At 38.2% G+C, this 27,815-nt stretch overlaps 1 protein-coding gene across 1 annotated transcript in view; it reads right to left on the bottom strand.

Annotated features, from left to right (window-relative positions):
- Positions 1 to 27,815, bottom strand: part of PDE6H (phosphodiesterase 6H) — an 86,647-nt gene that overhangs the window by 39,506 nt on the left and 19,326 nt on the right. Inside the window, exons 6-7 of the mRNA XM_036866545.1 lie at positions 15,281 to 15,354; positions 4,944 to 5,074 (exon numbers count right to left, since the gene is read on the bottom strand). The gene's annotated coding sequence lies outside the window, so the exon portion shown is untranslated. The remainder of the gene's footprint in view (positions 1 to 4,943; positions 5,075 to 15,280; positions 15,355 to 27,815) is intronic.

The following is a 27,815-nucleotide window of genomic DNA, read 5'->3' as shown; positions in this document are numbered from 1 at the left end:
GTGTATGTGTTAACAGCAGTTCTCTTCTAAAATAACTTATGAATTTTTCATTCCATGAAATTACATTAAAATCTCAGAAAGTTTTGAAAAGAAGGAATTTAACAAATTAATTCAAAAATTGATACTAATGAATAAAAATCCCTGCATAACTAATACATTTTGGAAAAAGACAAGCAAATATGTTTGCATGCAAGCAATATTACAAAGCCAAATAATTAAAATAGTGTGCCACTAGAACAAGAACAGATAACAAGTACAGAATTCATAAATGTCTTTTGTAGACTTTTGACTTAATATATGATATATGGGAGAGAATGGAGTGATTTTGTAAATGCTGTTAGTATAATTGATCTTTATAGGGAGAAAAATAAATTTGGATATCTACCTCACACCATGCACTAAAATAAAATTTAGATAGGTAAAAATCTAAATGTAAAATAGTAAAGAGGAAGAAACAAGAGAATATCTTTGTGACTTTACAAGTGTAAAATGTCTTAACTAACATCCTAAAAGTACAAGACATAAGAGGAAAATTAAATATATACATTAGATTACGTCAAAAATTGAAACTTCTCTTAAATAAAGGACATCTTAAACAAAGTAAATGGATAGAAGACAGACTGGGGAAAGTATCTGTAATTTTTATAACTGACAAGAGTTAATATTGAGAATATACAAGGAACTCTTGAAATAAGCAAGGAAAATATTGGAAACCCAATAGAAAATGTAAGGTCCTTATACCTTTTAATTCAGCGATTTTACTCTTGGACATATACACCAAAAACTCAATCAAAATGTTGAGTGCATCAAGATATGCACTGAGTAGTGCTCGTGGTAACAGAGGTGGACATGGTCTAACATGGTCTCACCAGTGGAATGGCTAAGTAACGATATATATTAATACATAGAGTGGAATTATTATTGCAACAGACAGAAGCCATGAACTAGACTTCGTAACATTGATGGTCATCAAAACACAAATGTTGTGTGAAAATGGTAAGAAAGCAAATGCAATTATAACGTTTATTTTACAGCATTAAATTTATATGCATTAAACTGAAAGAAAATCACACCTTATATTTTTCAAAGAGTAAAGCACGTTATGGAAGGCAGATTGGAAAGACTTATATGACAAATACAAAGTGGGTACCTACTGAGGGGTTAAGAAAATGGAATTGGGCATGGGGGCTGGTAAAGGAAAATAATAAATATCACAAAATAAACATGGCCATAATTAGCCATAAACTGAAGAGTATGATCAATTTTCTTCTATTCTCCCAAAGGAAGAGAAAAGTAGTATTCAGTGGGTGACTAGGAAGAGAGATTGTGATGATCAGGAATAAAAGCATAAAATAAGAAACACTGACTTTATCATTCACCGTCTCAAGATTAGAGTATCCTGATGGGCTCAAAAGTCCCACGCACCTTGCACAGTGGGGCTGGTATTCAGCATGTATGCACCATTTTGGTGGATTATAGCCAGAGTCCCAACTGAGGACAGTATCCATTCATGTGGGTTGAGGTGTGCGTTTACCTATCGTAAAGGCAACTCTGGTATGGAGATCGAAGCAGCAAATTATCAGAATTTGATGATATTAAGTATTTAGATCATATAATTAATTCCTTCATTCTGAAACCATGCCTCTGGATAACATCATCATCAATTTGCCTATAGGAAAATATATATTGATTAGAAGAAGGAAACAATTGTTATACCAAACAGCTTTATTTTTAGTGTAAATTAATAATGTTGATATTATGGTTAACTTTTATAATACAGTGTCTTGAACATACAAAGTTGAAGGTGAGATCTTGGATCCTGATAAACTGATCAAGTGAGATTGCTTTTTATGTTTACTTAATTTAAAACATTAAAAGTTTGTTTGGATTTTTAAAAATGTTTCCTGACCCCATTTCAGTATTTATGAGAAGTCTGAATTTAAATGATTAAACATGGAATTTCCCAGTAAGTATCTATTGTTGAGGAAATCTTCCAATAAAAATGGAATTTTATTACCTGGAACATTGTCTGATTCTAAATTGTTATAATAATCAAGTTTCCCGATCTATGAACTTGCAAAACAAACCATGACTCCTGCCTCTATCTTCCAGAATATCTCATAAAAACAAGGAATGATATTTGATCAACTGCCTTTTTTCTTTTAATGTCTTCTCAAAGTTGACATTTTAATTACACATTCCAGCATTTATATTTTAGTCCTGCCGGAAATAATTTATGGTTCCTTTACCATTTGAAATCCTCATAACGAAAAGGGTCTCTGGGCTGAAGTCATGTTTCTCTTTTCCTAGAAAGAACCTCCTTGACAGTATGTGACCTGCCCTTCCAAAGAGAGGAAGACCCAAAGGGAGATCTAACCCCTTGCTACCTAAAGAGTGGTGTTCCTGTTCCCATCTACAGCATCTGCGTCCCCTGAGAGCTGAATCTTGGGGGTCTCAGAAATGCGGAGTCTCAGTCCCCACCCCAGGTCCATGTATTAAAATCTCCATATAAACAAGAGCTCTGAGTGAATCACATGCACCTTAAAGTTCGAAAAGCACTGGTCTCCCCAAATCCGACCCATCATCAAAATCACCGTGAAGAGCTTTTGAAAATATGAGCCTTGGATCTTGCCCATGGAAATTCTGATTCACTTAGTCTGGGATGGATTTAAATCTCAGCTTTTAAAACTTCCAATGCTTGGGCAAATTCAGGAACCAATGCATAAAATGTTTTCATCACTAATGCACAGAGATTAATTCCATCAAGCGTGAACAGCTATTTATCTGCATTTAGGAAATGACTCTCCTCTAACATGAGAGATGTAGATGCACCTCTGAAGAAATTAACAAGGTACCCTTTAGAGGTAAACATTCTGTTTTATAGAAGAGAAAATTGTAGCTAGAGATATAAAGTGATTTGTTCAAAATTACATTGTTAGTAATTCCAGGATCAGGGATTGAGCATCCTGCCTCAAAATACAGTAATTTTCCCACCATGCCAGAGCGGTCGTTTCCTTCTTTGTCTTTTGCAGTCATGAAAATTCACTCCCTCATTGCTCCCTGGTGGGGAAGAAATGTGAGGAGGTGAGCAGAAGACCACACTTCCATAAAGTCTTGTGTTCCCTTCTCTCTGGAAGAGGGTAAATTGGGCCAACTGAAATCCCAGTTACATCTTTTTCTCCTATCAAAGCAATAAGGTATAAAATACACTAAGCACCAAACTCTAGATTTAAACATTATTTTCAAAATTCATGGGTGAATAAAATCCTGTAACCTCACTACCCTACCACAACTTCTATTTTGGTAGTGTCACTTCTAGGTTTTGTATTACATGTATTACATATGTTTATATAGTGACAATTACTAAAGCTTTAGCTCCAAGAATTGCTCAAAATCTCCCCTCCAAAAACATTGTTTGTGGTGACAGGAGAGTCATTGGAGTCACACTGATACAGAAGGACAGCATCAGAGGGAAAGAGAGTCTTGAGGCTCACAAAGAAAACTTCCTGTTTGTAGTCAAAACTTGGATTTGGAGCATATTTTTAATTACAGTGATATCAACATGATTTCTGCAGAGACATTCTCCTTTTCTAGTCCTGCATAACCTTTTGTTTTGGTTTGGTTCTAAAGGTAACTAGAGAGAGTGAAAGTAGCAGTGACTTTGATTAGCCTCTCACATCCAGACTTTTGGAACTACATCATTTCAACAAAAAAGAAAGTGACTTACTTGAGTATTTCCTCTCCCCTCAAGCAATTGTCCTACATATTTTTCAGGGAAACATGGGTTAGGGTTAGGAGAGTGGTTTTTAAACTGTTGGCATGGAAAAACAGATTGGGCTTGAGTCTTCTCCGCCAGATATCTCACTTCTAGGAGAACAACTCAGATCTATAGGCATCATTTATGTTACACATCCATGTTCAAAAAAAAAAAGAAACAAACAAACAAAAACAAAAAAACACAAGATTTTAAACATTGTGAAGATTGGTCTCAGAGTTTTGATGTGGTGTGTTAATAAAGAGTGGGGATGGGAAATGCAGGGATAATGGATACCAAGGAGGAATGGTAAATGCCCAACATTTGTACATGTTGCTGTTCAAGGTGGGCAAAATTAGAGACGTCTGTATCACTACTTTCCCCAAGGTTAAAATCTGCTGATGTATTTTCCCATAGGTGTTTTGCACTTCAAGCTGTTTACTTTCGATTGTAGAATAAAATGATTTGTCCCCTCTTAAAATTTTTTAGTCATCAACAAGCATGAGAACATGTATGGTGGAACCCTTTCTTGTACTCCTAAAATCACATTTTCTTCACACAAATAAGACAGACCAAGCCTGGAAGAAAAGATAAAATCTGTTTGTCATAAGATCCACATATCTGAAACTCTCAGATGTTGAATTCTGGGAATTCAACAAAATTTTAGCAAATCTAATCAAACATAGTATAAAAGGAATAATCCATCATGACCAAGTAGCATTTATTCCACATATGTAAGCTGGTTTAATCTTCAAAATTTAATCAATCTAATTCACCATAACAACCAGCTAAAGAGGAAAAATCATATGATCATATCAATTAACACCAAAAAAAATTCAACTTCCATTCATTATAAAAACTCTCTGTATGCTAGGAATTGAGGGCGACTTTTCCAACCTCATAAAGAACATCAATAAGTAATCTACAGCTAACATCATATTTAATGATGAAAGGTAGAATGCTTTCCCTCTAAGATCAGAAACAAAGCAAGGATCTCTCACTTCTATTTAACATAGAACTGGAAGTTTTAGTCACGGCAATAGTGTTACTGAGTCCAAGCTCATAGCGCTCTCAGCATGACAAGCCAATAAATCGAGAGATGAGTTTTGGGGGCAAGGAATAGTGACTTCATTTGGAAAGCCAGCAAACCAAGAAGGTGGTGGACTAGTGTTCCAAAGAACCATCTTACCTGAGTTAGAATTCAGGCTTCTTTATACTAAAAGGTGATGGGGGTGTGGCTGGTGTTACAGACTTCTTGGTGCAGGAATCCTTTGTTTTTGCAGCTGTCCAAGTAGGTCTGGTCACAATGTTCCTATAAACCTGCAACAAGACAATTTTTATTTCTGTTTTGCAACTTTTTATCTCTATATGAATAGAAAAGTATTATACCTCTAAAGGTCAGAGCCTTGAAAATGGGCTATCATGTACATATCAGTCTACAGGCAACATTCTTTTAAAAAGGTGCAGAGCCAGCATGACTAAGCACAGGCAACAGAGTTAAAGAAACAGATTCAATATGGAGTCAGGTTTGTTCTTCTCTGTCACAATTATAAGGCATGAAAAAAAAAACAAAAGGCACACAAATTGGAAAAAAAAGAAATCAAACAACCTCTGTTTGCAAATGGCATCATGTAGAGTTAGAAAATTCCAAGGAATCTACAAAACAAAACCACCTAGAACCTTTTAGTAGGATTAATGATCAGCACACAAAAATATTGACAATGATTTTGACAATGAAAAAGTAGAAACTGAAATAAAATATGCATATCACTTATAATTGCCCAAAAGAAAATGAAATAGATATAAATGTAGCAAAACATGTATGGGAGCTGTATGTGAAAATGAGAAAATGCTGAGGAAAAAAATCAAAGAAAATTTAAATACTTGGAGAGAGCATGCCATGTTCATGGATTTGAAAACTCCACATAATAAATATCAATTCTCCCTAAATTTATGTATATGCTTATCAAAATTCCTATCAAAATCTCAGAAAGTTTTATGTAGACATTGACAAACTTACTCTAAAATTTATACAGAAGGGGAAAGACTCTAGACTTTTATTTTTCAAAATAATTTTGAAAATTAAAAATGAAGTGGGAGGAATCCCTCTTCCCAATGTTCAGGCTTAGTATATAGTTGAAATAAGCAAGAAAGTATATTATTGACAGAGGGAAAGACACAAAGATCAATGAAATAGATAGAGAACCCTGAAATTGACCCACATTAACATGTCCAGTTGATTTTTGACAAATAAGCAAAAGCAATTCAATTCATTGGAGAAAGGATTACTTTTTCAATAAATGGTGCTGGAACAGCTGAGTATTCATTGGCAAAAAATGAACCTTAACCTACATCTCACACCTTATACAAAATTAACTTACACAAAATTTAACTTATACAGAAATGGGTCATGGACTTAAATGTAAAATTATAAAATGCCTAGAAAAGAACATAGGATAAAATATTTGGGACTTAGGACTACCCAAAGTGTCCTCAGACTTGACACTAAAAGCCCGATGCATAAGAGGAGAAAGTAATAAATTGAATCTAATCAAAATCAAGAACTTTGATCTGCAAAATATCCTGTTAAAAGACAAATTACAGACTCAGAGAAAATATTTGTAAATCACATATCCAACCAAGGTTTTATATTTAGAAGCACATGAAAATATGTTCCACATGATAAATAATTAGTGAAATGAAAATAAAAATCACAATTAGAATCACTACATACCTATCAAAATGGCTAAAAATACAAAATAATGACAACATGCAACGCTGGTGAGGATGAAAAGAAACTGCAACTGCAATTCTCTCTGTAATCCCACACTCATACGTTGCTGATGTGGATGTAAAATGTAAAAGCCACTTTGAAAAACAGTTTGGCAATTAAGTAAAAAAAAAAATAGCGTGAAACTATTATATAGCTTAACAGTTGCACTCCTGGGCATTTATCCAAGAGAAATGAAAACTTATGCTCACACATAAACCTATACAGAAATGGTCCTAGCTGCTTTATTCATGATAGTAAGAAACTAGCAAAATCCCAAATGTCTTTAACATCTGAATAGTTAAAGTGTGTTACATCCGTACCATAGATTATACTTCATAATAAAAAGGAATAAACTCTCAATATGTGCAACAACATGAATTTCCAGAGAATTATGCTGATTTTAAAAAATCGAATTCCGGAAGATTCATACTATATGATTACATTTGTATAACACTCTTAAAATGACAAAACTATAGAAATGGAGAAGAGATTAGTGGTTGCCAGGGGTTAAGGAAGAGGCAGGAGGGAGGTTCATTAAAAATTTTAAAAAGTGGTCTTCTGATATTACCTCTGATACTGAGAAAACTCAGTCAATGATAGTATCCTTCTCTATCCAAGAATGAGAATTTTCTATGTCTACTCTTCCAATCTTTCTCTTCCACTCTTGACCTTTATTGGAGGTAATACGATGTAGATGCTGTCTGTCCCCACCCACACCCCTTTTGATGTTATCATTGGAGTGAAAACCAGCCAGTTTTCAACTTTCTGAGGACTTTCTCTGCAGGTGAGAGCCTGCATAAATCTGGCTAGAAGTGCTGGGGAATCAGTGTTCCCCCCTTTACACCCACCTCTGCAACATTTCTTAACCCTTGCCCTTTGGATGGGCGAACTATGAAGTACATTTTCAACATCCTGGGAGAATTAAGCTCCAGTCACAAACAGCAGTAACTGGTTTGATTATGTACCCTTTTATTGACTGACTTCCCTACCCTTTCTCAATTTCCCACTCTCCAGCTGGCTTTTCCTGAGTCACCACCTCCCAATCAAATTTCTTGCGTTAAAATCTTTGTGTTAGGATCTTTTCCTGAAGAACCCAAAACAAGACAATCACTCCACAAATCTAGGAGTTAATTCTGGTGAGCTTGGGATGGTCTTTTCTTCCACTGTGTGTTTCTGTACTTCACATGCCCTTACCTAGACCTTGGAAGGAGGAGATCTGAGGTTCATTCTTTTCCTCTGTTTGCTTTGACCTCATGAGCAATGAGTACAGAACCAGCCTAAGCATCCCTGGTTCTAGTACATTTCCCGTCCCTTATTAGCTCCCTGAACATAGCCCAGACAAACAACCTCATTGGCTCTGAATTTCTTTTCTTGAATAAATAGGGATAACAGTACCCGCCTTACTGCCCCCAGAAATCTGTCTCGAGGATAAAACGTGAACATGATTGGGAAAGAATAAAACACGATAACATGTGAAGTCAGAACATCCATACCTTTGTTTTCCCAGGGAAAATTCTCTCTGTGATCCCACTGCCCTGGTGTGACCGGATGCAGAGAGGGGAGAGGCTCTGAATCATCCACTGAACCTTCCCCTTCAAGGCTTTCTCTGCATTCCACTAGCGCCAAATGGTTTTTGTAAGCAGTATAAGTCTGGTTGTGTTCTATCTTGTTAGGAACTGCAAAATATCTAATTTCCTCTTCACCAACCCTGCCGCAACATCGTTTTGTGTTCAGCCTAAGCCAGCAAAGGAGCTTCCATTCTGTAAAAAGCATTTACATGTTCCCTTTGTTGTTTTGTGTGAATCTCTAACAAAGGGATCTGAGTTTTATGAATCTTCCCTTCCCCACATTCATAACAGAGATATACTATTTTCTCTCTCTTTTAAATTCAAAGGGAAGATGTTGCCCAAGGCAGAGACTACTTATTATCATATATTCATTTTTCATGTAGCTTTCCCCCTGCTGTGGCTTAATGTAGAGATGATGAAGCTACAGCTCTCATATAATCTGGGTTTTAAATAACAACGACAAAGGTCTCTCTCACCCATCTTGGCTGAAGTGGTGCAGATCTTTTAAATGAGGGAAAGCTTTCGGAGTAAAGAAATGAGAAATGTTTGGTGGAACATGTAGAAAAAATTCTCTTTTTCTACATTCTCTTAGAGGCAGTAGTAACTATAATGCCAAAGAGGCTTTCTCGTTATACTTTTATTTAAGAACTGTGTGACCTTCAGCAAGAGACTTAACCTTTGTGAACCTTCATCCGGAAAATGGGTATAATAATGATGACATCTACCTCAGGGGTAAAAATGCTCAGTTCCTGGCACAGAGTAAGTTTTCAACAAATGTTCACTGCTGCTATCATTACCATCATCATCAGTAGCATTAAGATTATTTTTTCAAAAGTAACATTATGGTCATTAAGATTCTCTTCTTAGAAGATGTACATCTGTTAACTACTTTTTCTTTTCTTTAAATAACAGATTATTCATTTGCTTCCAACGGTACAGCAATGCTGGCTCATTTGAGAATCTATTCCACTCCACAGAAAAATTTTCATGAGTGTCCCAAGAATCACCAGTTCTTCACCTGTAATGCTTGGCACTAACGATGCCAAGAAAAAAGTGTCTGCCTGTGTTTCCCTAATATCATCTTTACTTTAGTTTCTTAATGTTCTTGTGTTCCCTATCATCAGGGAAGGGGCTTAATAAAGCAGGCATAAGTGGTAAGCAAACTAATTACTTCCTTGTTTTCAGGACTTGTGTGTACTTTTAAAACATGTAATTAATAGACTATTTTTTGCGTAGTTTTAGGTTTATGGAAAAATTGAACAGAAAGAAGAGAGTTATCATATAATTGTGTACTTTTAAAATCAATAAAATAATAGTTGTGAGCCACTTACAAATATGACTCCAACTGGCTAAGAAAAGTGCATCTCTCTTGTAAAAGAGATGGTCTCAAGCTGAAGAGTTCAATTTTGCTTGAGAGTAGGACGCAAAGGTAACATAAGTAAGAGATGATGCTTAAGAAAAGGAGAGAGAGAACTCAAAAGACATTGAAAAGGTGCAAAGATTTTGTCCTAGAGGTAATGGGAAACTATTAAAGAATTTTGCACAGAGAAAATGACATAATCAGATTCGTATGGTAAGGTCATTCTGATAGTAATGTGTCAGATGGATTAAGGAAAGTCAAGGCTAGGTGAGTGGAAACTAATGTGTCTATTGAAATAATTCAAATGTGATCATTCAAATGAGAACTTAAGCAATGACAGTAAAACGAAGGAGAGGATGGCTCATATTTATAAATTATTTGAGATGAAATTAACAGACCATGTTGGGTCATTCTCAGTGAGGACAGCATAGAGGAAGAAATATAGAATGACTCCCAGGTTCTGACTTGGGCAATAAAATTAATGATGATGTCATTTCCCAATAAAGAGCATGTAAGGAGAGAAGAACATCAGAAAAGAGAGTAAGTTGAGTTTTAAATATGTTGAGTTTGGTACATTCAGGTAGAGCTATCTAATAGTATATAAGATGTAACATTCTGGAGCCCAGAGAAAGATGTTTAAGGTGCAGATAAGATTTGGGGGTCATTAGCTAGTTGAAGAGTTTTCCTAGGGTGTATGTACTTGGAATAAAGGGGAGGGTCTAGGATAAAACCCTGAAGAATACCAATATTTATGGAGTAGCTAGAGGAAACAGCTCTAGTAGAAAAAGAACCAGGTGAAGGTGAAGTCAAGGAAGCCAATAGAGAAGAAAGTTTAAAGAACAAGGAAATAATCAATGAGGCTCTGTAAAAAATGCTTCTAATGTAGCTCCTCACTAGAAGGTCATTGACAGCCTCAGCAAGGGGAATTTGCAGTAGACTGAGGTATGAAATTGAAATCAGTCTTATTCATCACTGAATCCCCATCACCTAGCACAATGATTTGCCCTCCTCTTTGTTCAGTAAATATTTATTGAATGACTGCATGATGTATCTTTTTCTAAGTCACTTAACCGACAGGAAGCAGCAGAATTGTTGTTCTTTTGTTGTACTCAAAATTTAGGGATTCTCCTTCTCTGATCTGAAAGCTTATCTGTTAGACTAACATAATCACATGCGCTCAGCTATACACTTTGCATTCTGTGCTCCTACTCAATTATTTGATAGAATTTTAAAACAAAGGCCTTTTCTTTGCCAAACAGTTTAAAATAAATTTTTAATGCTTTTTAAAATTTTTAATTGTGGTAAAAAAAAACATTAAATTTACCATCTTAACTTTTCTATGTCTTAGTTCCCTAATGTTAAGTGTTTTCACATTGTTGTGCAACAGAGCTATAGAACTTTTTCACCTTGCAAAACTGAAATTCTATTATCAGTTGAACAACTCCCTATTTCCCCCTCCCCCAGCCCCTGGCAACCACCATTATACTCTCTGTTTCTATGAGTTTGGCTACTTAGGTATTTCATATAAGTGGAATCATGCAGTATTTGTCTTTTTGTGATGGGCTTATTGTCCTCAAGCGTCAACCATGCTGTATCCCATAAAATGGACCTGTTTTTTTAAACATAGCTTCAGTACTTTTCTCCCAAAAGTTCTAAGAATCTAACACCACATATAAATTATACAATTTCAAGTTAAGTGGGAATCATGAGGGTTTGTCCATCTGTTTTGTGTGTTTCTTGAACAGGGAAAGAAATTCTTCTTCCTATCAGAAATCATTCAGTGATAGGGAACCCACAAACTTTGAGGGTGCCTACCCCATTTTTTAATATACCTCACCATTGAAAGTTACCACTACTCTACTCTCTATACTGTTCTGGAGAGGCATTTATTGAAATCCTAGAATCTGACAGAAATAAAGCAGCGATCTAATGCCAGTTTAGAGCACTGATTTTCCTCAAAACCTCATAACATCCTTCAAGTCACCTTTGTCTTTCTGGCAGCTAGCCATTCTATTCCTTGTATCATTAAACTGGGGTTACTGATTAATCATCCCCCATGAGATGACTGAAGTAACAATGTTTTGCAAAAAGTTTAAGCTTTCTGGCTTGGGGGAATGAAAAGAGAGAGAAGTATAAGAGAGGAAGGTTTGAATTTATCCCCAAAGACCAGACAGAAACAAAAAGCTGTCTGCTATCTCAGCTGCTGAAGGCTACCTCCTACTTTACCAGATTTTACTATAATTAAGCTCTCAGTATCCAATTTAGCATGACTGCAATTTCCAAAGGTATTTCGGATACAGAAAGCCTAAAGCATATTCCACACATTTTCATTTGTAGTTTGGTCAACAGAAAAGCTGAAAATGAGAAAGGAAGATGTCTAACTTCCTACGTAAATAGAAGATGAAGATAATCCAGTCATTGTGCTTCTACCTACACTTCTCAATTCTGCCACACATATATTCCAGAAAGAACTGGGTTAATCTTAGCTAATGTCGTTCTTCCTTTTGGCCAGGTACAATAGTCTAGTCTCCCGAAGGCAAACATGTTTAGTTATTTTTACCAGGGTTGAACAAATAAGCACTAAATCTTTCTTTAAAACTTGAGCTGATCCTCAACATAACCTTTTAGGAAGTTCCAAAAGGTTTTCTTGCCTTAAGTTTTCAATCTGGTGTTTTCACTTGTTCCCCTGCTGTCTACCAGCAATCCTCATCTTTAAAAAAAAATTGTTTTGAGAAAGATTTTATCAGCTCTCCATATAAAATAAGAGAAAAAATTCCATAATTACTCTGTATACAGTTACTTAAACTATCTTTTTTTTTTTTTTTAAACTATCTTTTTAAAAAGTTTTTGCCAGGCAAGTATTCTTCTTTCTACCATAGAACACAAGCAGTACAAACAGTATTGCGGCCTTAGTACTAGTATTTACTAAGGTTTTCCCTTTGAGAAGACCCATAAGTGTACATTGAAATTAATAGATATTCCTTTATATGGAAGATGTTAACAGTTGAATTTTACTATCCTATCTACTCAGATATATATGCTCTTTAATGCCCTTCATAATGGTTCCCTATGCCCAAGAATCCAGAGTTAGGTTATGAAGTATGACTTGGGTTTTTGCCAAACTACATGATTCTGCTCTAGGATGAAACTGACTCTCTTTAGCCCCAAGCCCTCTACAGATTTGCCAAACATCCTCCCAGCCTTCTGACTTATACATGAGGCACAGCTGTACAAAAATAGTGATTCTTGACACTTTTAAAGAGAACACAATTACGAAGTATGTTCTTATGTGTTACCTTAACACAACAATCTGAGATACCCAGGTCTGGAAACATAGCCGCATTTTATAGATCGGGAAACTAAGGATAAGCCCAAGGTCTAAAAACAAAGAGGTGAGCAGAGTGGAGACCAGATCCTTGGTTTCCTGACTGTGGTTTTCCTTCTCGTTATCTGTGTAAGACCTAGAGTGAAAGCAACATTGTTCTTCATATTTCTTCTTCCATTCAGCTGTCTTTCTCTATACCCCTCATCTCTGTCTTCCCTTCATCAGTCTTCTATGCTTCTCTGGAAATTACCTCTGCCTCATAAGAGCCAGTGCATATTTACCCTTTGTAGCCACTCCCTGAGACTTCCTGAGCTGATGATTTTCCTGAGCTCTAGATACCTCTCATTTTTCTCAGTGCCCTGCTAGACTGTTGGGACCAATTCATAAGTAATTAATGGGAGGTAGTGGTTTAGTGCAGTGCTTCTCAATCAGGGTGATTTTATCCCCTAGGTGCCCTTTGCAGTGTCTGGAGACATTTTGTGCTCTTGGCATCTAATGGGTAGAGGCCAGAGATGCTGCTTAACATCCTACAATGCACAGGACAACCCCCAAGGACAAAGAATTACCTAGCCCCAAATGTCAATAGTGCCCCAAATGTCAATAGTGCCCCAAATGTCAATAGTACCCCAAATGTCAAGATTGAAAAACCTTGGCTTAGAGCAATAACCCACCCCACAATATTTATTACAACCATTTTCCCAAAAGAATGACCAACATCAGGACTTTCTGTCACCATGGTAGTTGGAGAAGATAATAGGATTCAACGGAGTGGGGAGTGGGAGTGGCAAGAGGGTGTGGTATTTTCAGTGAGGTCACGGAAGTAGTAGCCTAGTTGGATTGTATGAACTGATCGCTCTTGACACCATAAAGCCACGTTAAACTTGCAGGGCTGCTTTCTGGCAACATAGCAGAGCCTTGCCATGAGAGGAAAGCAAAAAAGGGAATGTGACCATGGAGTTCTCCATCTCAGAGACACTCAAGGTTTGTTGTGTGAGTCTCGCAATGGATCTCCTGCTTCCAGAGGTGAGTTCTGGGCAAATGAGTCCCAAGCAACTACAGGAAATGATTACTTGATGGGCAAAGCCTTGAGAATTAAAAGACAAAAATTATTTTTGATGTAGTATCCCACGGTGAGGAACACATACCAGACATGAGAACTTGAATGTGAAATCTATGGTCTGCTTTTGCTGGGTCTATCAGAGCCGGAGGTCATCTAATTCCACTCCATCTACAGAATAAAATATTTATAAAAATTCATTCTGAGACCTGTGTCATATAAATTTCTAACTAGCAGTGCAAAATTCCATTTCATCTCAGGAACAAAGAACAATTTACTCTCAGCCGCAAGCATCCTTTCTTCCTTCTCTGACATCATCAATTCTGTTCTTGGTTCCTCCTGTCTACCTTCATGTGGAACCAGCTCAAAGGACAAAGATGTCCTTTCACCCCATTGTCCCTCCACTTTCGTGTTCATGACATGTATTCACAATATTTTGAATGCGCTATGATTACTTAATTCTAACGTTTTTTCAAAGAACATTTTCCTTAAACTTCTTATTTTCTGACTCCAATTCTCCCAATCCGAAGTAATTTCTTCCCTCCCACTTAGCTAAATCCTGGGACCAATCTTTGTTGTCTACCTTCTTGACCCCTGTTTCACATTTGATGCTTTTCCATACTCTCTACCTAACTGCTTTCCAGTTTCAACTGCAGAGGCATTTAGTTTTTATCTTTCCTCTCTTATTGCTTCTTTATGTTACCAGAACATTACATGTACACACATCACTTCTTTTCTTTTTGTATTATAGGATTGAAACTATATGGGTATAAAAGTTCTACTCACCACTACTCATGGAAAACTGCATTTATTTTGAGCTTTCATCCCAATTAACTACAACCCACCTGTCACAGTCTGATTCACTGATTCTTCGACTGAGATAAGTAGGCTGGAGCTCTTCTACATTTCTCCTTTCCATAATCAATTTAAAGCAAAACTACTTGTGGGGTGTGTGTGTGTGTGTGTGTGTGTGTGTGTGAGACCATCAGAAAAAGAGAGAAAGAAGAAGATTATTTTCAGGTATTTAAAGGTGATAGAAGTCCTTTTTCTTAAATAAGTTTCTACCTGTGTCACTGGCTAGTGTAATATATACAACATAACACAATGACCCCCTGCTCTTCCACTTCAAGGTCCCAAGCTTATAAGGATCATGCTAAGAGAAGAGGGATTTAGGGCTGTGTTAGTTTCCATTCACTACTGGAGTCTCTTCCAATGGTCAACTATTTTTTATCCTTTGGCAAGGACAAGTTTTTGTTTTGTTCAGAAAATCCTTTGCTGTTGGCAGTAGCAGATATTTCAGTTCTCTGAAGGAAGTGGAGAGAACTATGTGACAGAACATTTTTCTTGATTTTTTTCCTCAAAATGGAAGGATATGGGTCACTGAGGATGAGAAAAATAAGGTGTATTTTGACCTCTACAAAGTAAACACTGTATGTACTTTACCGTCCCACAGAGCCTCGTTAAATTTCTATAAAAACTCAGTGTCAGTTCAGTATTATCACCAGTCTGTTTTTGTCCTGAAAGTCTAAGAAAACTTCATGAGAAAGTATACATTTCACCTTTATAATAAAATACTGTTTAGAAGGTTAAAGGGATCCACCCAGTGAAAGTATATACAAAGGCTTTAAACCTTTCAATGTGCTGCTCCCTAGTGAGCATTTGCTAAAAAGACATCTCTGCCTGAACGTTTTCTACCACAAGCTGGAGGTGGGGCCACAGCCCATGGGGCCAAGTTGGTGGTGATGATGGTGCTGATGTTGGCGGGAGATGTGGAGGGGCAAGAAATCCACCAAGGAGACTGAGACAGATATACAGAGACCAAAACTGGTGTGGAATGGCTACTTCTCAGAAGTTTCTCTGATGCATTCATAGATTTTGTGGACTAAGCCAGCCAGGCTTAAGCCATGACAAGTTCCAACAATCACCCCAGCACTCTATGTTGGACAGCAGGGGCTAATGGGAGGGGTTGAGAGGCAGTAAGAAAGAAGTTGGCCTACCAGCTGGTGGTAAAAAAAGAAACAAACCTGAAATTTACATATGATCAGAATCCTGAAAGGTGCTATCTGAAAGAGCTGGCTGGCTATTGAGAAACACTCCAACTTCGACACATTACCTTCTCTGCACAACAAAATTATTGTGAGAAAAGGTGTTGAATTTGTGCCACGTTGGGAAGGGTTGAGTCTGGGCCCTGGGAGTTCGCAGGTCCGACATCGGCGCTCTGCCAGAGATGAGATGTGGGTAAGCTGAATCCAGCATACAAAGGATGAGGAGTTTGGAGGTCTGACCATGCCAGTAAATACTGAATCTTTTGTTTCAGCATTCTAAGGTAGCCTACTGTCCCCTTTTTGGGTATGGAATATAAGCTTAACTTCTTCAAAATTGTATAAAGGTAAAATACATTTTTGATGTCATCTCTTTAACTAGCAGCCTATCCCTTTTTGGCAGCCTTGCTCTACTACTACTGCTAGTATTACTACTGTTAATGTAGGAAACATTGTTTTTGAATACCTACTGTGTCTTTCTTTAATCCTAAAAATAACCAACCCTAGATGTAAATTTAATTCCCCAGAGATTGCTGCCAAGAGAGTTGCCCATGATTAGGAAACTAGTACATGGCAGTACTGAGACTCGAACTGCTTTGTCTGATACTAAAGACTAGAGTCTTTTCACTATGCTCAAGTTGCCTTCTCTCCTCTTTAACAATCATTTCCTTTCAAGACATACAAAATTCTGTTTGCTCTTCAGGAAGATAATTAGCGAAGTTGATCTAATCTGAGCAAAGTAACCCTCCCTCTTCTCCCGAGTCATATGGGCATTTGTCACCATGGTTTTTGGAGATGGTGTCAGGTTCAAGGAGATCATTGGACATTTCTAATCAGACGTAAAGGGAAACTAAAACTATGACAGAATAGTTGAAGTAATTCTGGGCAGATGAAACCTTGCAATTCCTCTCAAATTAAACAATATTTCTTTGGATGAGCAGACTTTCCCTCCTGCTTTGTCTTACTAACCCATTGTACTGGGCTGTATAGTGTCCCCCCAATTTATGTCCATCTGGAACCTTAGAATGTGTCCTTATTTGGAAATAGGGTCTTTGCAGAAGTAATTAGCTAAGATGATGTCATACTGGATTATAGCGGGCCCTAAATCCAGTGACTGGTGTCTTTATAAGAGAAGAGAGAAGGAGACTCAGACACAAAAACACAGAGGAGGCATAAGGAACATGGAACTTAGGGAACAGAGATGGGAGTGATCTCTCTGAGCCAAGGAACACAGGATTGCTGACAGCCACCAGAAGCTAGGGAGAAACAAGGAAATTTCTTCTCCTAGAGCCTTCAGAAGGACTGCAAACCTGCCAATACTTGACTTTGGACTTTTAGCCTCTTGAGCAGTGAGAATAAATCTCTGCCCACCTATTTTGTGGTACTTTGTTACGACAGACCTAGAGAACTAACAGAACCTTCATCACTAATTGATTTATCCATATAGTTATCCCCTTGAACACTGAAAAAGCATAGAATGTGAAAGACTGAAATAGAAAATAGTCAAGTTTCAGTAGCTGCTGAAAGCACAGAAGCAAGACATGCCAAATGGTTGGAGGGGAAATACAGCGATCCAGGAACTGAGAAAGCAGATAAGGTGAAAAGGACAGGTCAAAAATACGATATTGACGTGAAACCACTTGCTGTTCACTTTTGTCTAAGGGTCCCAGGTGATGGTAATCAGTCCTACCAATTTCCTAAAAATAAATTAGGAAAATTAACATGCTGAGAGGATTTTTTTTTGTATTGGGGTATAGTTGATTTACAATATATTAGTTTCAGGTGTACAACATAGTGATTCAATATTTTTGTAGATAATACTCCATTTAAAGTTATTACAAGGGACTTCCCTGGTGACGCAGTGGTTGAGAATCCACCTGCCAATGCAGGGGCATGGATTCGAGCCCTGGTCTGGGAAGATCCCACATGCCATGGAGCAACTAAGCCTGTTCGCCACAACTACTGAGCCTGTGTGCCACAACTACTGAAGCCCACACGCCTAGAGCCCGTGCTCCACAAGAGAGGCCACTGCAGTAAGAAGCCCACACACTGCAGCGCAGAGTAACCCCTGCTCGCCACAGCTAGAGAAAGCCCACGTTCAGCAACGAAGACCCAGTGCAGCCAAAAATAAATAATTAATTTTTTAAAAAGTTCTTACCAAATAATAACTATACTTCCCTGTGCTGTACAATATATCCTGTTGCTTATTTATTCTATACATAGTAGTTTGTGTCTTTTAATCCCATACTCCTATCTCACCCCTCCCCGCTTCCCTTGTAAACACTACTTTGTTCTCTATATCTGTGAGTCCCTTTTTGTGTTGTTATATTCATTCATTTGTTTTAATTTTTAGATTACACATATAAGTGATAACAAAGTATTTGTCTTTGACTTATTTCACTAAATATAATAACCGCTTAGAGGATTTTTTTTTTCGTTTTTTTCTTTTAAAGGACTTTTATATATATATATTTTTATATTTATTTTTGGCTGTGTTGGGTCTTCGTTTCTGTGCGAGGGCTTTCTCCAGTTGCGGCAAGTGGGGGCCACTCCTCATCGCGGTGCGCGGGCCCCTCGCCATCGCGGCCCCTCCCGCTGCGGAGCACAGGCTCAGTAGCTGTGGCTCACGGGCCCAGCCGCTCCGCGGCATGTGGGATCCTCCAAGACCAGGGCTCGAACCCGTGTCCCCTGCATTAGGCAGGCAGACTCTCAACCACTGCGCCACCAGGGAAGCCCCCGAGGATGTTTTTAAAATTAGTGTATTTCTTTTAAGTTATGCTTTAGATATTTTATGTAAATAAAACCAGTTTTCCCAATAAAAACATTATCTAACAAACTTTGATTCCAATATGCTAAACCAAAACATACATTTTTAGATAAATGAGTGATATTTTTTTAAATAAATAAACTTCAAAAACCGATATTCATATGAAGACCTTCCTAAAGTCAACAGTAAATGTACGTTTATATTAGTTTTAGCCAGAAAACACTTTCAAAATGGTATTAGTACACACAGTTCTTTGCTTAAGGTTTCATAAAACCCTTAGTGGATACTTTTCGGGGCTCTTCAGAAAAACAAAGTTTGAGTTAAAGTTAATTGCTTTCTCAGAATAAGCAAGCAGGAGTCTTGGATGGAGTATGGAAATCCTTTCTAGTCCCATTCATTATTAAGGAAAAAACAAAAGGACTTCATAGTTTAATAAAAGGAGCCTTGTGCAGAGAATCAGAAGACTCCAACTGAATTATAGCCCAGGATCTGACAGTGATTTACTGTATGACTTTAAGGCAAATATTTCATCTCCCGCTGTCTCACCTTTCAACTTACTTTCTGCTGTGTAACATTCGACCAGTTATATAATAACGTTCTACCTCAGTTTCCTCAGCAATTAAATTAAATAACGCCATCTTCTTGTAGGGCTGCTATGAGGATTAAATGAGTTAACATATCTAAAGCATTGAGAACAATACCTGGCACAGAGTAACTAATATCAGTGATTGCGGTATTACATGTCTTCTCTCCCCTTTGAAATTTTAAGCTTCTTGACAAGGATCATATCTTGCTCATCTTGGTATCTCTCAAAATACCTAGAAAAGGATCTTGCATATAGTAGTTGCTCAATAATTATTTACTGACCTGAACGTAAACATCAAGGACAACGGCTATATACTCTACAGGTTGCTGGAGTTGCATTCATTTAAATGTTTCTAAAATCCTGTTGTCCGGGAAAAATAAGAGAAATCATTGGGGAAAACATCTGTGAAGAAAGCATTCCCACGAGAAAGTTTCTATCAGGTTGGAAAAGTACTTTAAAAAATCTTCCCCCCAGTGAGGGCAGAAAACTTTCAGTCTCTCTGGGCGCCAGTGTCTGCTCTCTTAGCGCAGCCTGAAATATACCCACTGTCTGGAAAAGCCTAGCTCCTCTCGTGATCCCCTTCTCTTCTTTCTACTTTCCCCTTCCTGGCCCCAGGCCTCACCCCAGCCTCTTTCCCATTCTGCTGGAGGCCTCCTTCTCCCAGGAGAACTAACTGTAAACTCTTTATTACTTTAGCTTTATTGCTTTTAGCTCTGGAAACAGCGTGCTTTTAGGCAGTAATTATATTTCATTTATAAATATTATCTCTAAGAGAATAGCTAATAGCTTTTTGGTAACGCTATCTGTAATTCTGTAGCTGCTAAAGTTATGTGTCAACTAGAATCTCGACGTAAACAAAGCTTATAAATTGATTCCTGTAGAATGATGTAAGATCTTGCTAGACTCTAATGCCGCTCAGATAAGAACAATCAAGCTCTTCAGCTAAGCCAGCAGTGAAATCAAAAATACAATGAACATTCTGAGCAGTCTTGGAGAATCAGGATAGATTAACAGTGAAACTCAACATGTGAATGTCAATTGTTTTGTGAAGCAGTCAGGTTGCAGGTTATCCCGCCTCCAAAGGTTCACGTGTTTTTTTTCCCCAAATTAGGCTCAAGTTAGCTTTTCCCATAAAAAAAAAAAAAAATCATTTCAATAGAAAGAGCCTTTAATCCTCACAGCGAAGAGTTCAAGGAACTGTAAAAAGAATATAAATCACAGGTAGCTCTACTGACCCCTGTAGAAGGTCAGCAGATGGAAATGCTTCTCAGTAAGAAGTTAATTTCCACTCTGATGTCTTAGCTGTAATGACAGGGTCAGGATGAGGATAGGACAGTTGTTGGATCCCGTCCTCATCTGGAGGAACTCCTAAGGTAAACTGTGTGCAGTGGCCTTCCCAACACTAAAGAGCGTGAAATGTTGGGAAACTTCTGTATACTATGAGGAGATTCACTTTCTCTCAAGAGATAACGTTATGGAATGATAAACTGCATAAGCTCTGAGGACAGAACTTCACAGGTTTATATTCAAATACTCTTTGAGTTGGACAAGCTGTGTCAGTCTTTTCCATTTGCAAAACAGGCAGTAGTTGCGAAGACTAAATGAGTTAATACAACAGAAGGACCTAGCACATCATAAGAGATCAATGAGTGTTTGCAATTATTATGTTACTATTATTATTATTATTGAGTTATTTTTCTTCAGAATAATTATTAGAGTTATTTCATTCTGAATTGTTCTATTATTTAGAATTATTATTTAGCTCTCTCTTAGCTCTTGCAACCTTTATTTCAGCTCAGCTACTGCCAAGCTGCTGCCATCATCTTTACTGTCCTGAAAATCTCTTTTTTTTTTCATTAAAAGACCAAACAAGAATAAAAACAGTTAAATCTGAAAAGAAAGATGATTCAGAACACAGCCTTCCAAAGTGACTTGTTACTAGTGCTAAGGAAACTGAGGTCCCCAGGGAGCCTTTGGCGTCTGCAGGGTTGGGGAGAGGGAGGCTCTATTTCTGGAAATACAAGGAATTTAGGCAGTTTTCTCCTCCTCTGATCTGTGGCTTCTGTTTTCATCTACTGGGATTTCTGTTTCCTCAAGACTGGTTCCAGGGTGGATCACAATTCTCCCCGAACTTTCCCTTTTTGTGCTATCTCCCCAAATTAACAAACAACACTTTTTCATCCAAGAATTTGATTACTATTACTATAGAGTAAAAAAAAAAAATGGTGCTTAAATTTTTAAAACATTTAAAAAACATTTCTCAAACAAAAAGTAAAATTGGGAAGCTGCAGTGCTCTCAAAGTTCTTATGAAATGCTGGGGTTTTGACCCTGAATGCCTTTCTTGCATGGAATACAGACCCCTCTGTCCTCCAGTTCTTCTGTCCATCTTAAAGGTGGAACCTACCAAAATAGCATCCATCACTAAATCTTCTCCAAATCCTTTTCTTTTTAAAGACTCTTCAAAATAGGGATAAGGACATAATTAGGGTGAATGAATTAGGCTCTTCGCAAATGCGTGCCGTGTACCTCAGATGAATTCCAGATGTACAGCTCTCATTTGGGGCCACCTCTGTGTTCCTCCATTTCTGTACATTAAAGCTCACTGGGTGAAGTCCTTTTATTTCAGGACCCAGTTCCCACTCTTAAACCAGTGCTTCTCAAATTTTAGTGTGTATCACAATTACCTGGAGAGCTTGAAAAGGCACTGATTACTAGTTCCCACTATCAGAGTTTCTTACCCAATAGGTCTGGGTTAGAGCCTGAGAATTTGCATTTCCAACCAGAATCCAGGTGATGCAGATTGTGCTGGGAGCACTTTGAGAACCACTGATTTATGGTCTTCCTACCCCGCTCCCTCCTTTTTGCTCAAACGGGGAGAGCCTTTCTGCAGAATGAAACCAGAGTGAGACACACAAAATCAAGAGAAAGGACTGGCCACACCAACAGAAACAGAAACAAGATTGTTCAGCTCTGGGACCCATCAGGGTCTGAAGCCAGCTTCAACACTCCATTTTCCAGTTATATATTAAAAGTTATAAATATACTTTTGGCTAAGCTAGTGTGAATTGGGTTGATGCCACTTGCAACAAGAGACGACACAGCCAGTATAATCTCAGTAAAATGTACAGTTATAACAATGTCCACTCGAGGGCATTTCTCACTGCTCCTGTAGGTAATCAGAGAAGTTATTTCTCCACATCAGTTTATCAGCTTCGTCAACAACAAATATCTGTTAACGACGTGACAACCACCACATGTTTAATGATGGAGATCTGACGGGGTTGAAGCAGATGGAAATTCCCCAAGGTAGATGCAGGCACAGAAGGCAAAGTTGAGCATATGTTTGGTGAGCCCAGAATCATTCATCCATTGATTCAATAAATATTTGTTAAACCCCAGCTACGTGCCCCTCACTATGCCAAGTGCTGGAAGGAAACAGTGAAAAAGACCCTTCCTGTCAAGTTGGGGTGACAGAAGTAAACAGTCATTTACAGTAGAGTCAGATCAGTGCTCTGCAGGCATCAACATGGTACCATTGGCTCTGGAGTGAACAGAGGCACCAGAGAACCAGCAATGTGCTCTGTAAACTATGGCTCTGAGACAAGTTTTGGGTGATGGTGAGAACACAGTGGATTTTAATGTTTTGATGGACAGGCTTCTGGCTTCGAATAGACTTGGATTGGAGGCATGACTCCACTGTCTTCTCATCTAGTTAGTTACATTGATTAATTACCTCGAAAGCCTCAGTTTCTCTTATTTATAAACAGCTGTTTTTACCTATTTTAGGTTAATATTGCCGTAAGAACTGCACACCAGTATCAAACATACAATAAATGTTCTATCAATGTTTGCAAAGCAAAATACCCCCAAATTACATAATTTTAGAAAAACAGTAAAGGAAGCCCCCGTCTTCCACTGGAAATCTACTTATAGAGGAAACATGAAACCTGAAATTCCAAAGACCAATGTGGCACTAAAATTAAATAGAGGAGGAATTTTGAGTGATCAATAGCTTCAGACCTGAAACTCTAAGGAACATCTTTAAGAATCAAGACTGAGGCTATAAAATTTTTTGGAAAATATAAGAAATGGCATGATAGCTGTTTTTGAAAATGGAAAGATGATGCAAATAAAAAAGAAGCCGTGAGAGACATGCAGATTAGAAGCAGTGAAGACATAAGTGCTCTGCAGCCCTCATTAATGGAAAACAGGAAAATTGCCACTGCAAGATTATTCTTGTGCACATAGTAGAAGAAGGAAAAAAGGCAAACCATCAGGCTTTAGACTTAGATTTCACCAAGAACTAGATCCACCACTTTCTAGTTGTGGGGCATTAAATTCTGGGTTCAAGTCTCATGATAAATGATGTCATCATAACACCTGCAAGACAGGTTTGTGGAGAATCAACAGAGACAGGAGTCTGAAGCGCCTAGGATAGTGCTTTGCACCTAAGAGGCACTTGAAGGATGGGAGCTACAATAACTGGTGCGACGGAGAGAAGTGAATTGATTCCTGCTCCACTGGGCAAGCAGCACTCCATTCTGATGGCTTGAACTTTCCCACTGCATCACTCAAAGCTGAGGACAGAATGGTGGGTTTAGAGTAGAGAGACAGTAACTTCATAAATCAGCACAGTATCTTCTTAGCAACCCCTTCAAGTAAACTCAGGCAGAATCACAAATCACAGCAGGAGTAAAAGTAAGAGAACATTGATCCCACTGAAATGTGTTAAAATTCAACCGGCATCTGCAGTTTGCATTGCTGTATCCAGAGAAGGAATGCCACTGTTTATGCCATATTGATCTTTGCAACTGAAACCGAGCAGGACCCTGTGGGGCTCCTGGGCACAAAAGCCTTTCTGTGTCCCCCATTTCTTGACGACAGGAAATAGGCTTCATTCGGCCTCCATGACCTTCCCTGAGTTCCATTAATTAGGGAAGGGAGAGGATGCAGAGACAAGGGAGAAACAAACAGTCAAGAGAAACAATAGTGCAGCCTTGGGGCAGGGTCCTGGTTCCCCATCAAGGGATATACATAACAATATCTTTGAGCTGTTTTGCAGTTACTGAAAACCCCACCCGGTGGAAGAAATTAACTGTATGTTGCCCACAAGCATGTAGACCCCTAAACCCCAGACCAGGTGGAACCAGAAGGTTGATGAGGCTGACTCCCACTTACCTCACAACCAACCAATCAGAAGAATGTCCAAGAGCTGATCACACCCTCTTTGAACCATTACTATAAAACTCCTCACTATCCCCTCTAGGTCAGGACACACAGTTTTGAGGGCATTAGCCTACTGTGACCCCCTTTGCTTGACAAAGCAATAAAACTATTCTTTTCTACTTCACCCAAAACTGTCTCTGAGATTTAATTTGGTGTTGGGGTACAGAGGCCAGATTCGGCTTCACAACCATCCATGTGAAAACAGGAGGGAAGGAGTCAGGGCACAACCTTTGAAACAATGACATAGCCCGAGGACATGACTTAAACTGATTAGAACCAAATGGGTCCAAGATGGCGAACAAGTCACCTTCCACTAGACCTTGAGCCTCAGTATACGGTCATATCAGCAAGCTAAATGACACACCCACAGGCACCATGACAGTTCCAAGATCGATCATAAGGATCAAAATGTGGGTGGTGGTCCAGTTCCTGGAAATCCCCACCCCTTCCTAAAATAGCTGGAATACTCCTCCCACTCATTAGCCTATGAAATTACCCACTCCTATAAAAACCGACAACCCCATACCCTGGCGCCGCTCTCACCTTCTGAGGTGGCCCACACTCTGTCTGTGGAGTGTGTTTCTCTCTAAATAAATCCACTTCTTACCTATCACTTTGTCTCTCACTGAATTCTTTCTGCAATGAGACATCAAGAACCTGAGCTTCATTAAGTCCTGAAACCAGGTGTGTGATCTCAGTTGGAAGACTGTGAATTTTGGCCGGGTTTGAGTCCCAGCCATATGGGTTCAAGTACCAAGCTGGGTTTTGGCCGGATTCGAGTCCTGGCTGCATGGGTTCAAGTCCCAATCTGAGGTGCATGGTTTCACATGCACAAAATCATCTCATTCATTTATTCTTGTATTTATTCACCCAAGAAGTATTTATTGACGTCCTTCTCTTTCCAGGCATTTTTCAAGGTGCTGAGATGGTTATAACAGTGAATAAGACAGATAAATTCCTTGTCCTCATGGAGCTAACATTCCAGTGGGGTAGATGGACCACAAACAAATACATAACCAATGGCCAGTGGTGCTAGGTCCATGGGGAAAAGAGGGTATTCAATCCACTTTCTTTTCCTAATGTGATGAACACACAGAAGATTTTATAAAAATAAATAATTGCTCCATTTTACCTGGATTGACATTTTACATTAACATTCTCTCTGTCATAAGCCATCATTTCAACTGTCAAGTGGCTCATATTAAGCAGCCTGACTGACATCGTGTACCTGATAAAACAACATCTAAGATTTATTGCTTTCTGGGAAGAGCCAAAATACTGACACATCAGCTCAAATGCAGCTCGTTGAGGTGGGTGGGCTGCAGGAAACTCTCTTTGAAGATGTTCTGGTGTCCCAGACATATCTTGTGTGTGTCTGAAATGATCCCTCTCAAAGAGATTTAGCGATGAGCTGCAGGCACAGATTTTGTAGGAGAAATTAGAACCTAGAGGAGATGTTTCAGGGACTGATCCTTCTTTTAAAGCTTCAGTGGCAAATCACCTATTTGTAGCTTAGCGTACAGTTAGTTGCCTAGATAAAATAATATCATAAGATGATTCTTTTAACTTTATTTTTACCGTGGGAAAAAGATATATTACAGATGCCTTCACTCCAACTTGTTTTGCTTCTTCTAGGCACCATGACTATTAAAATATGGAGAAAATTAATAAATGTGTGTGTGTGTGTGTGTATGTGTGTTGTGGTAACCTCTGTTAGAAAAAATAACTGAGGTTATAACGTACATTTACTAATCCTTAACTAATTTAAACTCTATGCAATATCCACAGATTATGTATACTAACTTTTTTAAATGCCATGGATATAAATCTTAATTATTTTTAGAGCACTTAAAAAAAACTCTTCTCTGCCATGTGATCCAGCAATCCTACTCCTGGGCATATATCTGAAAAAAACTCAAATTCGAAAAGATACATGCACCACTATGTTCATAGCAGCACTATTTACAATAGGCAAGACATGGAAACAACCTAAATGTCTATCGATAGATGAATGGATAAAGAAGATGTGGTATATATATAAAATAGAATACTACTCAGCCATAATAAAGAATGAAATAATGCCATTTGTAGCAACATGGATGGACCTAGACTATCATCCTAAGTGAAATAAGTCAGAAAGAGAAAGACAAATACCATATGGTATCACTTATATGTGGAATCTAAAATACAACACAGATGAACTTATCTACAGAACAGAAACAGACTCGCAGACGTAGAGAACAGATTTCTGGTTGCCAAGGGGGAGGAGGGTTGGAGGAGGGATGGATTGGGAGTTTGGGATTAGCAGGTGCAAAATATTATGTATAGAATAGATTAAAAAAAACAAGGTCCTACTGTATAGCACACAAACTATATCAATATCCTGTGATACACCATGATGAAAAAGAATATAAAAAAGAATATCTATATATGTGACTAATCACTTTGCTGTACAGTAGAAATTAACACAACACTGTAAATCAATTAAATAAATTAAAAAAAAAAAAAAAACTCTTCTCACCATTTTCCTTCTCATACCTAACACTAAAACTCATATTCTGACTCCTCTTCTGAGAATCTAGGAATACTGGGCCCGAATTCCCAGTGGCCACTGCTTTGTTGATGTCATGTAAAATGTAGCACAGTCTCTGGTTCTGCTCAGGCAGCTTCACCCAGTTTCTGTACATACTGGCCCCTGGAGGCATTTGAGCTTTGCAGACTCTGCATTCTACTGAAGAGCTTAGAAGAAGTATTAAAAATATTTAATACCCAGTAAGGCACGGACAATAGAGTGAGTTCCTAAAGGTCTCAGGCAATGTTAGGCATTCACCCCTTGGTTTATGATTGTGTGGAGAAGAGGCTAGGGTGGCGGGGTGCAGGGAACACTTAGGGGGCTCAGGAGGTCGTTACTTGCCTATGTTGTGGAAATATCAATATCTGAACAATCCATATGGCCATATCAATTAAATATCAGACCTAGCTGAACACTTTAGGTTGAAGGAGTAGTGAAACTCCATGAGTTCAAGGTAACTATTGAGGGAAGGGAAGATGTAGAAGAGAAAGAAAAGGTAGAATGAAGAAAGAAGACATAAAACTAGAGGATAAAGGAAGTGTGTGTGTGTGTGTGTGTGTGTGTGTGTGTTTCTACCAGAAAACCTAACTAAGGAAATCTGTACAGATTAGAAAGAATACTATTTCTGAGGCTCTGAGCTTTGAACTACATAAGATGCTTGACCTACAAAACATCTAAGAGACTCCTGTCTTAAAATGGATAAGAAAAGCAATGATTCCCTGGGCCTGCAGGCCTTATAATGGAAAAAACTCAGGCAACAAGATCTCAATTAGATCTCTTATCC

The sequence above is a fragment of the Balaenoptera musculus genome, chromosome 10, assembly GCF_009873245.2.
Source record: "Balaenoptera musculus isolate JJ_BM4_2016_0621 chromosome 10, mBalMus1.pri.v3, whole genome shotgun sequence".
Classification (NCBI taxonomy): domain Eukaryota; kingdom Metazoa; phylum Chordata; class Mammalia; order Artiodactyla; family Balaenopteridae; genus Balaenoptera; species Balaenoptera musculus.
Note: the sequence above shows the minus strand (reverse complement) of the source record. Positions and strands in the feature narration are given on the sequence as shown.